Raw genomic sequence first — 11593 nt, 5'->3', positions numbered from 1 at the left:
GGTCCCTGTGCTTTGCTAAGTTTGTTCTAAGTAGGCGCTTTAGACCACTGAGCCATCTCACCAGCCCCGACCTTTCAATTTTCTGAGACAGGGTCCCTCTCAGTTGCAGAGGCTGAGCCTGAAATTGCAACCCTCCTGCCTCAGTCCCCCAGAATCCTGGAAATACAGGTATGTGCCACCACAGTTGGCTTATTGTAATTTAATTTATGGATTTGACTCCATAAAAGGATGAGGAAGGGGCCAGGGAGATGGCTCACTGGAATAAGTGCTTCCCTGGCAAGTGCAAGGGCCTGAGTTCAATCCCCAGTTCTGCCAAAAAAAAAAAAAAAAAAAAAGATGAGGAGGCTGAGGCAGGAGGATTACCATGAGGCTGAGGCCAGCCTGGGCTGTATGGTGAGTTCAAGATGAGCCTGCACTAGGGCTGGTGAGATGGCTCAGTGGTCTAAAGCACCTACTTAGAACAAGCTTAGCAAAGCACAGGGACCACGGTTCAATCCCCCAGCACCACATGACAGCCAGCCCCACCCCCTTTAAATAAAATTAAAAAAATAAAATAAAAAGATGAGCCTGCACTGCATAACAAACCCTGTCTCAAGAAGAAGAAAAAAAAAAAAAATCTTCCTGAGTTTCTAAATTTCCTGTTACTGATTTTGTAAGAATGCCTTTTGTCCAGCCTGGGCAACTTAGCAACTTAGACCATGAGTTAAAACAAAAAAATTAAAAAGGATGTGGGGGATGAGCTCAGGGCAAAGGCTCAGTCCTAGCAGCACACACAGCCTCTTCACAGCCTTTCTTTGTCACTGTCACGGTGCTGAGATCTGAACCACAGCCCACTTCTTTCAGGGCTCTGTCGATGTGCTGGATCCCCAGGACAGCATGGGCTTCCATTCTCCCAGAGAAATCTAGGTCACGGGACTTCCCATCTGAAAGAGTGGATTTTGTGCCTTTAGACTGTTAACTTGACATATTTTCTTACCTTAAAACACCCTCGCATTCCAGGGATTTGTCCTACCTGAGTGCTGGGATTACAGGTGTGTACCACCATGGCCAACTATACAGAGTAAAAAAGTCCAATGTCATCAATCCCCCTCAAAACCCTCCCTGTCACTTCAAACACATTTACCCTGTTGTTCTTGCCACCTTTTACTTCTTCCGACAGGATCCCACTATGTAGCCCAGCCTGGCCTGAGGCTGTGGGGAACCTCTCGCCTCCGCACGCTGGGCACTGGGTTCAGATCTCCAGGAAACGTTGCCTCCTACCTCAGATTCCCACCAACGCTAGGGTTCGTGGCTCATCCTGCGACTAGCAGAGTTCCCTGCCTGTCCGCGATGGGCGCCGCAGCCAGGCTGATCGGATGCACATTCTGGGCCACCGTCACTCGTCACTTATATCTGCCCTGAATAAACTGCTTAAAAAGAGTCATTTTATGCCAACAATGATCTAAAAAGAAACCAAGAGACAGTATTAAGTGAATGAGGAAGCAATGTGGACAGGTTTTTTTGTTTGGTTTTTTTGTGGTACCAGGGATTGAACTCGGGACCTTGTGCATGCCAGGCAGGCATCTAGGCTGCTGAGCTGTCTCCCTGGCCTCAGCAATGTGACATTTTAACGACGTGTAAATCTCAAGACCACTTTTCTTTCTTTCTTTTTTAAATTTTTCTTTTTGTATTTTGTATTTTAGGGAAGGGTCTACAGGGTGCTCAATCGTACTCGTGGTGATCCGCCTGTTTAGCCTCCCAAAAGCTGGGATTACAGGCGCAGACCACAACGCCCAGTCTCAACTGCTGTCTCAGCACACCCCGGCGGCGGGGCCGGCGGCATTTCTTTTATCTTTTAAAACTGCTTTTAGCCATCAGGGAGTTGGCTCAGTGGAATAAGCACTTCCCTGGCAAGCACAAGGGCCTGAGTTCAATCCCCGGTTCTACAAAAAACATGGTTCTAAAACTGCTTTTAAAAAATAAAAGACTGTTTTTAAAAATCCATTATAAAATACGGTACAAGGGGCCAGGGAGGCAGCTCAGTAGAATCAGCGCCTGCCTGGCAAGCGCAAAGGCCTGAGTTCAATCCCTGGTTCCGCCAAAAAAATAACTAAAATAAAATACGGTACATGAAAAAGAGGAGCTTTTAGTAGTGAGGCACACTTCAATCCCAGCACTCAGGAGGCTGAGACAGAAGCATCGCCTTGATTTGGAGAGCAGCCGGGCGACACATCTAAACGATAGGGGGATCCTGTTTCAAAACAATAAAAAAATAGATATACGAAATAGAAGAAGTGGCAGTCAGGCAGGTGGCTATTCGCGACCAACAGCCGCGCTGCGAGCATGGCACACACCAATGCCGCGCCAGGCAGTCACCGCTGCTCCTCAGCCCAGCTCCTCCCAACCTCAAAATGGCGCCGAGAAAACCACGCCTAGGCAGAGGCGCGGGGACCGCGGGCGCCTCCCCACCAAAAGTGTTGGACTCTGCGCCTGCGCACAGCACGTGAGGCCCCGCCCCCAGGTCTGCGTGCCGCCCGCCCGCGCAAAGTCGCTCCAGCCTCGAACTGTGATTGGTCGAGTCGGAGTCACGTGGGCAGTGACTCCTTCCCGGCTGTCTTACGTCTGTACGCGCCATTTCCGCCCTCAAAAGGGCTTTGCTCGCTAGGGCAGGGAGTTTGCGCACCAGCCGGGGTCGAAGAGTCGCATTCTGAGGGGCAGGACGGTTGCGAGTTGACTTGGGACGTGCTGTCCCGGCTGTAGCTCGCGGCTTACTGATGTGGGCTGCGTTCTGGGCGGAGCGGTCCCCGGGGAGGCCGGGCCCTGAGTTTGGGTGCTGTTCTCCGTCCGCTGTGAGAGGGCTATGTGTGGTTGTGTGCGCCTCCATCTAATTTGAAAGTGTGAAGAGAGGAAGGGAAGAATTCGTAGAGGTTTCTCCTATTCTTTAGTTCTGGTTTCTAGACTGTGGCAGGTGTCTTGGGATACTTGACTTACAACAGACCCAAAATTGCCCTTTTTTTCCGTATATTTGTTGGTGCAAAACGTTGCAAATGAAAAAAAAAATGACATCACCAGCCAGGTGTGGTGGAGCACATGTGTCATCCCAGCACTTGGGAGGGAGGCTGAGGCAGAAAGATCCATGAGTTCGAGACCAGACTGAACTACATAGCGAGACCCTGATCCAGCCGTGCCTTTGCCTTAGTGTCACCAGCTGTCTTGGGTCCTTGCTTTAGAGACAGCGTAAGTCACGTGTTGGGTGAGGCGGCACACTGATCCCGGACTGGCCTTGTTCTCAGGATGCCCCGGCTTCCTGAGCTGGAAGGAGGGAGGAGTGCACCAACGCCCACCTTGTCTATTTTACGAACTCGCTGTAGGAGCCGCTGTTTCTTACATTAACTGGGTAAATCTGCTAGATGGTCCCCAGTGGTGACTGTCACCCCAACTTCACTACGGAGGAAGACACTAAGGCATAGGAAAGTTAAATCTCAAGTACTTAGAAGTGCAAGGCCAGGATTGAGCCCTATCTTTTGGCTTTAGCGTCTGTGCTCTTAAGCCGTGATTGTGTGGGTGCCACATGCCGTAGTTTTGTCATGTTATTCTTACTAAGTGCGGGATTAGAGGTGCGCAACACTGTGCCTGGCTTTGCCACTGTATTTTTTTTTTTTTTTTTTTTTTGCGGAACCGGGAATTGAACTCAGGCCCTTGCACTTGCCAGGGAAGCGCTTATTCCACTGAGCCATCTCCCCCGCCCGCCACTGTATTATTAATTCCATTTGCAGTAAGATTCCTTTTGCATTAAAAAAAAATCCTGACGAAGTTGGGTTTCCTAACACATTTCAAGTTAGGAAAAATTTTTTGCTCCAATTCACAGATGCAAATGGTTGTTTTGAAACAAAAATACAAAAATGTCATTTCTGTCAGTATTTTCCACAGCTTCTGGTTTAAATTTTGTTTTTGAACACCAATGTAGTAAGAGGGGAGGTGTAGATAATTGGGAAAAAAGAATCAAGAATGAAGATGTATCCTGCACAGGTACAAATTCCCTATAATGAATGTGATTATTATGTTTTACCTAAAATGTAACAATAAACCGAATTTTTAAAAAGTCAACAGGGAGGGCTGGGGAGATAGCTCAGACATCTAAGTGCCTGCCTGCCAAGTGCAAGAACCCAGGTTCAATCCTTGGTACTGCAGACTGTGCCGGCCACCCAAACTCCAAATGATGGAGCAGAGCACACCTATAATCACAGCACTGGGGATGGGAAGACAGGAGAATTACTACAAGCTACAGCTGTGTAGTGGGACCCTGTACCAAGTAAATAAAGATTTAAAAATATTTTTTAAAAAAAAGTCCCAGTTCCACACACACAAAAAAATGCTTAGGCTGAGCACAGTTGCCAGGGTTTGATCCCCGGCATGCTGTGCCAGCCCCACACCCTGGGGTGCGCTGAGAAGGCGAGTGGTGGCACATGGTGGTGGCACATGCCTCTAATCCCAGTGCTTGGGAGGCTGAAAACAGGATCACTAGGAGTCTGATCTATGTAGTGAGACCCTGTAGACCCTATACTAAATACAAATAAGTAAATAAAAACGGGGCTGGGAATGTAGCTCAGCAGTAGAGCACTGGGTAGCAAATGTGGGAACCAGGTTTGACCTAGAACAGGTTTTTCTGACAGCACTTGTGACACTTTGCATTGGCTAATTCTTGGTTGTAAGAATTAGCCATCTCCTTGGATGGCAGAAGAGGTGTTGGGATACCTGATTTGCAACAAACACCAAAAATTGCCGTTTTTCCTTATATGTTTTGGAATTTGTTCATGTAAAATATTCCAACTGGCAAACTGGGACACTCCTATAATCCCAGCAATCAGGAGTCTGAGACAGATGGATGGCTGTGGATTCAAGGCCAGCCTAGCCTACATAGTTCAATACCAGTCTAAATTACATAGCAAGACCCTCTCACAACCCAAAATGAAACCAAAAATGTCTCCAGAGGTTGGCAGACTCAGTCTGATTCTATTTATTTTTTATATATTTTTTGCCCCCTCCCCCCAGGATGCCTTCAGGGCAGGTCTGATTTGGCTTGAGGATGAGGGGATTGAACCACAGCATCCTGAACCTGACTGCTTTGTTTCAGCAGGTACTTAAACACCTGAGCTAATGGGCAGGCCCTCTGTATTTTATTTATTTATTTTTTTTGAGGAACCAGGGATTGAATCTGTATTTTATTAGTTATTATTATTATTATTATTATTATTATTATTATTTTTATGGAGCCAGGGATTGAACTCAGGCCCTTGCGTTTCCCAGGCAAGCGCTTATTCTACTGAGCCATCTCCCCGGCTCCCATTTTTTGTATTTTAGGTAAGGGTCTACAGGGTGTTCAGGGCCGCACTACTATATCAGACTCATAGTGATCCATCTGTTTACAGCCTCCCAAGAGCTGGGATTATAGGCGCGTGCCACCATGCCCAGTCTCAATCTTAGTCTCAGCGTGCCCTGGGGGCGGGGCCAGCAGGGCAGGCCCAGGCATCAACCCCCTGGCCCCTGCACCTGTTTGCAGGCGCTTTAATCCATTGAGCTATTTGGCCAGCCCTAGGTTGGCAGATTCATGCCAGGACAGGAAGCTGATTTTTGTGTGGTGTTGCTGGTCTAGTGTCATTTGCTTTAGTAATAATGGAAATTAGACCATAGAGTTATACAAAACAGCTTTAAATGGAAGGTGAGTGAAAGACAGAAGACCCCGTTGTTAGTGGCTGGACAGGCCACTCTGACAGATTCAAGTCCCACCCATGAGGCAGCAGGGTGACTTCTAAGCAGTAGCTGATAGTTGGGGTTGGAGTCACTCTCAGCTCTGTGTGGGGCTCTGGAACCTCATGACTGAGGCATGGTTGCCTCCTTGGGCAGGACTGACCCTCTCGGAGGGGGAGGGGGAGCAGGAGGGGGAGGGGGAGGGGGATCTCGATCACATGGCCTATGCCTTTCCCAGAATCCAGGTGATCACAGGACTGGGACAATGGCCAGAGGTTGCTGGGACCATCTGAGTGGCCTTGGAAATGTTTTATCTTGGTGTCCTCAATATTGAAGTGGGATGAACTAGAAGATGAGACACTCCCTAATGAGGCTGCACTCTGCAAATTGCTTGGAGGAGACTTGGGCCCCAGATTGACAGTAACAACAGGGAGTGAAGGTCAGACTTGGTTCTGCTTTGAGTTACCTGTTGGGGCTCTGTAGGCCTGAGTGATGGAAATGGCTTAGAGGTCCCTGATTGCTCTTGGAGCTGTAGATTTAATTGTAAATAAAGCAGCTGGTTCCAAATGAGCAGAGGCAAGCGCTTGCTTTTGAAACAGAGTCTTGCTATGTAGTTCAGGCTGGCTTTTTTTTTTTTTTTTTTTTTGTAGAACCGGGGATTGAACTCAGGTCCTTGGGCTTGCCAGGCAAGTGCTTACTTAACTGAGCTATCTCCCCGGCCCCAGGCTGGCTTTGTACTCACTGTGTAGCCCAGGCTGGCTTCAAACATAGTGATCCTCCTGCCTCAGCCTCCCAAATTCTGGGATTACAGGGGTGCCTTGCCACACCCAGTTGAGGGCAAATGCCTTTAATCTTATCTGCCTGTGGCTTCTTCCTCCTGCATTTCTTTCTTTTTTTTTTTTTAATTTATTTTATTTATTTATTTTTGTGTGTGTGGCCAGCTCAGCCCGCCAGGGGGCGGGGTGGCTGGCATGTGGTGCTGGGGGATTGAACCGCGGTCCCTGTGCTTTGCTAAGCTTGTTCTAAGTAGGTGCTTTAGACCACTGAGCCATCTCACCAGCCCCATTCCTCCTGCATTTCTATAGGATATTTGGTTATATGAATTTTAAATCTGCTGATGACCATGAAAAAGCTCAAGATTTTAGTGAAACAGAAGTTCTTCAGTAGGAAATTAAAATACTGGCCGGGCATGGTGACACACCTCTGTAGTTCCAGCACTCTCGGGGCTGCGGCAGGAGGCTCACTGCAAGTTCGAGGCTGGCCTGAACCATGTAGGAGACCCTGTCTCCAAAACACATCCATTAATCAATACAAACAAATCCTGGTGTGGTGTTACATACCCAGAATTCCAGTACCCTCAGGCAGGAGGATTGCAAGTTTGAGCTTGGCCTGGGCAAATTACTGACTTAAAGAGACTCTTTCAAAATTTAAAAATCAACAGGGCTTGGGATGTAGCTCAGGGTGAAGGACTTGGGGTCTGTCTCCTGGAAGGCGTAGGGTGGGAGATAGGAAGCAAAAAGTGCGCAGACAGGGAATTTGTTCAGCAGTCCACTGCTGTCGTCATTGTGTCCGTGGGAGTCCTTCAAGTCTCAACAGAAAGGTTATTTCTTGGGTGGGGGCAGCTGTGTGGTACAGCACTGTGCTAGCATGTGCCAGGCCCTGGGTCTGGTCCCCAGCTGTGGCAGAAATAAAAATAAAGGTACACTTACTAAGGGTCCCACACAAGGTTAAGTCTCTACTGGACTTCCTCATTTGCTTTTTTTTTTTTTTTGGTCTTTTTGAGACAAAAGTTTATGCTGTTCCTCTTGCTGCAGTCTCAAGAGCTGAAATGACAGGCATGCACCACCACACTCCACTACTTCCTGGCCCTTGTCAGTCTATGCTCTGGGTCTGTTTGTTTGCCAGCCGTTTCCCTAGCGAGGCACACTCCCAGTGGTGGAGGCCCAGTCGGTATTTTCCTGGTGAGCTCAGAGCCTTGGCCTTAGTCCAGAGGCTGGGTTCAGATGTTTGTGAAAGAGTATTACTGTTCCAAACTCTTTGGAGTGGTGTTTTTTCTGTTTTAGAGGACTTTTGGTGCTGATTAGATCTAAAATCAGACCAACAGTATTCTTGTATGTTTATATAGATTATAATGCCAGGGCCAGGGAGATGGCTTAGTGGAATAAGCGCTGCCCTGGCAAGGGCCTGAGTTTGATCCCTGGCTCTGCAAAAAAAAAAAAAAAAAAAAAAAAAGATTAAAATGCCCAAACAAGCCAGGCATGATGACAAAACCCTATGATCTCAGCACTCTGGAGGCTGAGGCAGGGGTCCCCAGGATTCAGCAAGGATTTTAAGTGAGAATTAAAGTTCACTGGGAGAGGGAAGAGAGAGACCTCACCCAGAAGTGAGTGGCTTTCTCCCTGAGCCCCGAGTCACTGCGTGGGAGAGGCAGCTGGAGCCTAGAGGAGCACAGTGACCACTGGCAATCTCAGAGGCCTCTACAGAGAAGCCCACCAGTGGAATGGAGCAGTAGACAATGGGCTGCAGTAGCTGGTTAGTGCAGTTCAGAAATCCCCCAGGAGAGGGCAGCTGGCCAGCAGCCATCATGGGGAGGGACCTACTGAGCTCAGAACTCAAGAGTAGCTCCCAGTGTCTGGCAAAGCAGAACCAAATTCGAGGCAGTGGGAGGTTAAGGAGCCAAATTCAAGCCAGTGTGGACCTGAGGTAAAGCTGGCAGGAGGCACATGGAGTGTTGCAGACTAAAAAAATCGCGTTCTAGCCTCACAGCCAGAAATCAGCTTGCACTTCAGTGGGACTTGCTTTTATATGTGTGACCATTGTTCCTAGTTTGTTGATATTGTTGTTTTTATTTGTTCTTTCCCTCTGTCTTCACTAGTTCCCCAAAGTGTGTGTACTCTTCCTTTGTCCCCCAGCCTTGCTTCTAATCTCTTGCTCTTCTATTTCTCTACTAACCCCCAACCCCTTTAAAATTTTCTCCCTGGGGGCAAAATTGCCCTATTAAAGGTGTATTTACTATATATAATATTCTGGTTGGTTTTAATTTTTTTCTCTTTTTTGGCTGGCTAGGCCCCTCTTAAGGGCTGGTCTAATGAGGGATGTGGTGCTGGGGATTGAACTGTGGTCCCCCACACCTGACTGAATTTGCGCAAGAAGGCACTTTAGAAAACTGAGCTATCCTGCTAGCCCCCTTAAATTTTGTTATATAACTGTAAGTATAGCTAATACAGTTAAAGATGGCAAATTAATAGTTACCACAGGGCTGGTGAGATGGCTCAGTGGTCTAAAGCACCTACTTAGAACGAGCTTAGCAAAGCACAGGGACCGCGGTTCAATCCCCCAGCACCACATGCCAGCCAGCCCCGCCCCCTGGTGGGCTGAGCTGGCCACACACACACACACACACACACACACAAATAAATAAAATTAAAAAAAAAAATAGTTACCACAGAGCCGGGAGATGGCTCAGTAGGATAAGCGCTTCCCTAGCAAACGCGAGGGTCTGAGTTCAATCCCCAGTTCTGCCAAAAAAAAAAAAATAGTTACCACAATTTGTCATTCTCTAGGTTGTATTTGATGCTATTGTTCTTGCCAAGGTGGCATAATTGTTCTAATCAGTTCTTCCTGGTACGCCAAGACTGAGATTGCCTAACAGTCATAAATAATATTCTAGTGCCAAAGAGCCAGGGGCTAGGCCAAATAGGTAGCTACTTTTCATCCTCAATAAACTGAAGAGGTAGGATCTTGCAACAGACCCAAAACTTAAAGCCAGCTATACTTGAGAAGTAGTCATTTCCTAAGGGGTTCTAAATACTAGCAATAAAGCTATTTGCCATAGGCGATTTATAAACATCAACACAGGAATTAAACTTAAAAAAAAAAAAAGAAAATGAGGAGATACTGAAGCAAGATGCAACCCCAGACTTCTACCACCAAAGACAAACTCAGGGAGAAACGAGGGAACAATCTGAAAGCCAAGCACCTAGACTCTCAGAAGTGGTAACAGTGGAAATAACAAAGCAGATGATTTAGGTTTTAGGAAAAATCAGATCAGAAACAATCCCTCAGGGGCTGGTGAGATGGCTCAGTGGTCTAAAGCACCTATTTAGAACAAGCTAAGCTAAGCAAAACACAGGGACCGCGGTTCAATCCCCCAGCGCCACATGCCAGCCAGCCCCGCCCCCTGGTGGGCTGAGCTGGCCACACACACAAAATGAATGAATAAATAAATAAATAATTCTTAAAAAAATACATTTAAAAAAAAAAGAAACAATCCCTCAGATAACTACAGAGATAATAATGAAAGATATAGTGATTCTAGAGCAGATACACATAAAAAAGAAAAAATAGAGGAGTTAGGGGGGCTGGGGAGATGGCTCAGTAGAATAAGCACTTTCCTGGCAAGTGCAAGGGCCTGAGTTCAATCCCTGGTTCCACCAAAAAAAAAAAAAAAAAAAAAAAGGAGTTAGGAAAATGATGGAAACCATGAATGTTCAACATAGGAAAGAAATGGAATCCATAAAATAGATACAGATACCAGGAAATTAAAAATTCCATTGAGGTCCCCAGTTCTGCAAAAAAAGAAAAAAAAAGGGGGGGTAGGGTGGGGCTGGGCAGATAGCTCAGTAGGATAAGTGCTTGCCTGGCAAATGCAAGGTCAGTTCAATCCCCAGTTCTGCCCCCTCCCATTACACACACACACACACACACACACACACACACACACATATATATAATTGAGAGGGCTGGGGAGATAGTTCAGCAGCACATTACCTGCCTGGCAAGTGCAAGGTCCTAAGTTTGATTCCCAGTACAAAAAAAAGAAAAGAAAAAAGAAAAATCCATTGAAAGCATATACAGCAGGCCAGCCAAATAGCTCAATGGATTAAAGTGTCTGCAAGCAGGCATAGGGGCCAGGGGGTTCAATCTTCAGGCCTGCTGTGCCGGCCCCACCCCCCAGGGCAAGCTGAGACAACAATTGAGACTGGGTGTGGTGGTGCACTCCTGTAATCTCAGTTCTTGGGAGGCTGTAAACAGCCGGATCACTATGAGTCCAATCTAGTAGTAAGACCCTGAACACCCTGTAGACCCTTCCTGTCTTAGTTATTCTCTCATTGCTGGGACAAATACCCAACACCCAAAATGAAGGAAGGACCACAACCCTCCAGCCAGCCAAACCACCCCTGAGGGTATTCGGAGCAAAAAAAAAAAAAAATGAAGGAAGGAAAGGTTGATTTAACTCACAGTTAGAGGTTTCAGTCCATATTCAGCTAGGTCCAAGGCAGAGTGGCTCAAAACAGAAAGCAACTTTCATGGTGGCAGCAAAAAGCAAGAGCACAAGGGAGGAGGAGTAGCAGCTCAAGCAGCAAACTTGTCTTCCCACCTTACACTGTAATGCAAACTACTTGCCCCAGGGCAGGTGCAGTATCCACACCCACAGTAATCAATCACAAACTCCTGAAGCTGCCCCAAGACTGCATGAGGCTTTGGGGGGACAACTACACAGAAACCATTACACTTCCCTAAAATAAATCACACTTTTTTTTTTTTTTTTGGTGGAACCGGGGATTGAACTCAGACCCTTGCACTTGCCAGGCAAGCACTTATCCTACTGAGCCATCTCCCCCGGCCCCACTTCCCTAAAATAAAAAAATTTAAAAAAACAATGAAAGTATGTACAGGGGGCTGGGGAGATGACTCAGTAGAATAAGCGCTTCCCTGGCAAGTGCAAGGGCCTGAGTTTAATCCCTGGTTCCCCAAAAAAAAAAAAAAAAAAAAAGTATATACAGCAAAATTAAATAAAATAGAATATACAGCAGAATAAGCCAATGTGAGGACAAGATATCATATGTAGGAGGCAGGATTGTTG

Source organism: Octodon degus, unplaced genomic scaffold (assembly GCF_000260255.1).
Source record: "Octodon degus isolate 3935 unplaced genomic scaffold, OctDeg1.0 scaffold00089, whole genome shotgun sequence".
NCBI lineage: Eukaryota > Metazoa > Chordata > Mammalia > Rodentia > Octodontidae > Octodon > Octodon degus.
Note: the sequence above shows the minus strand (reverse complement) of the source record.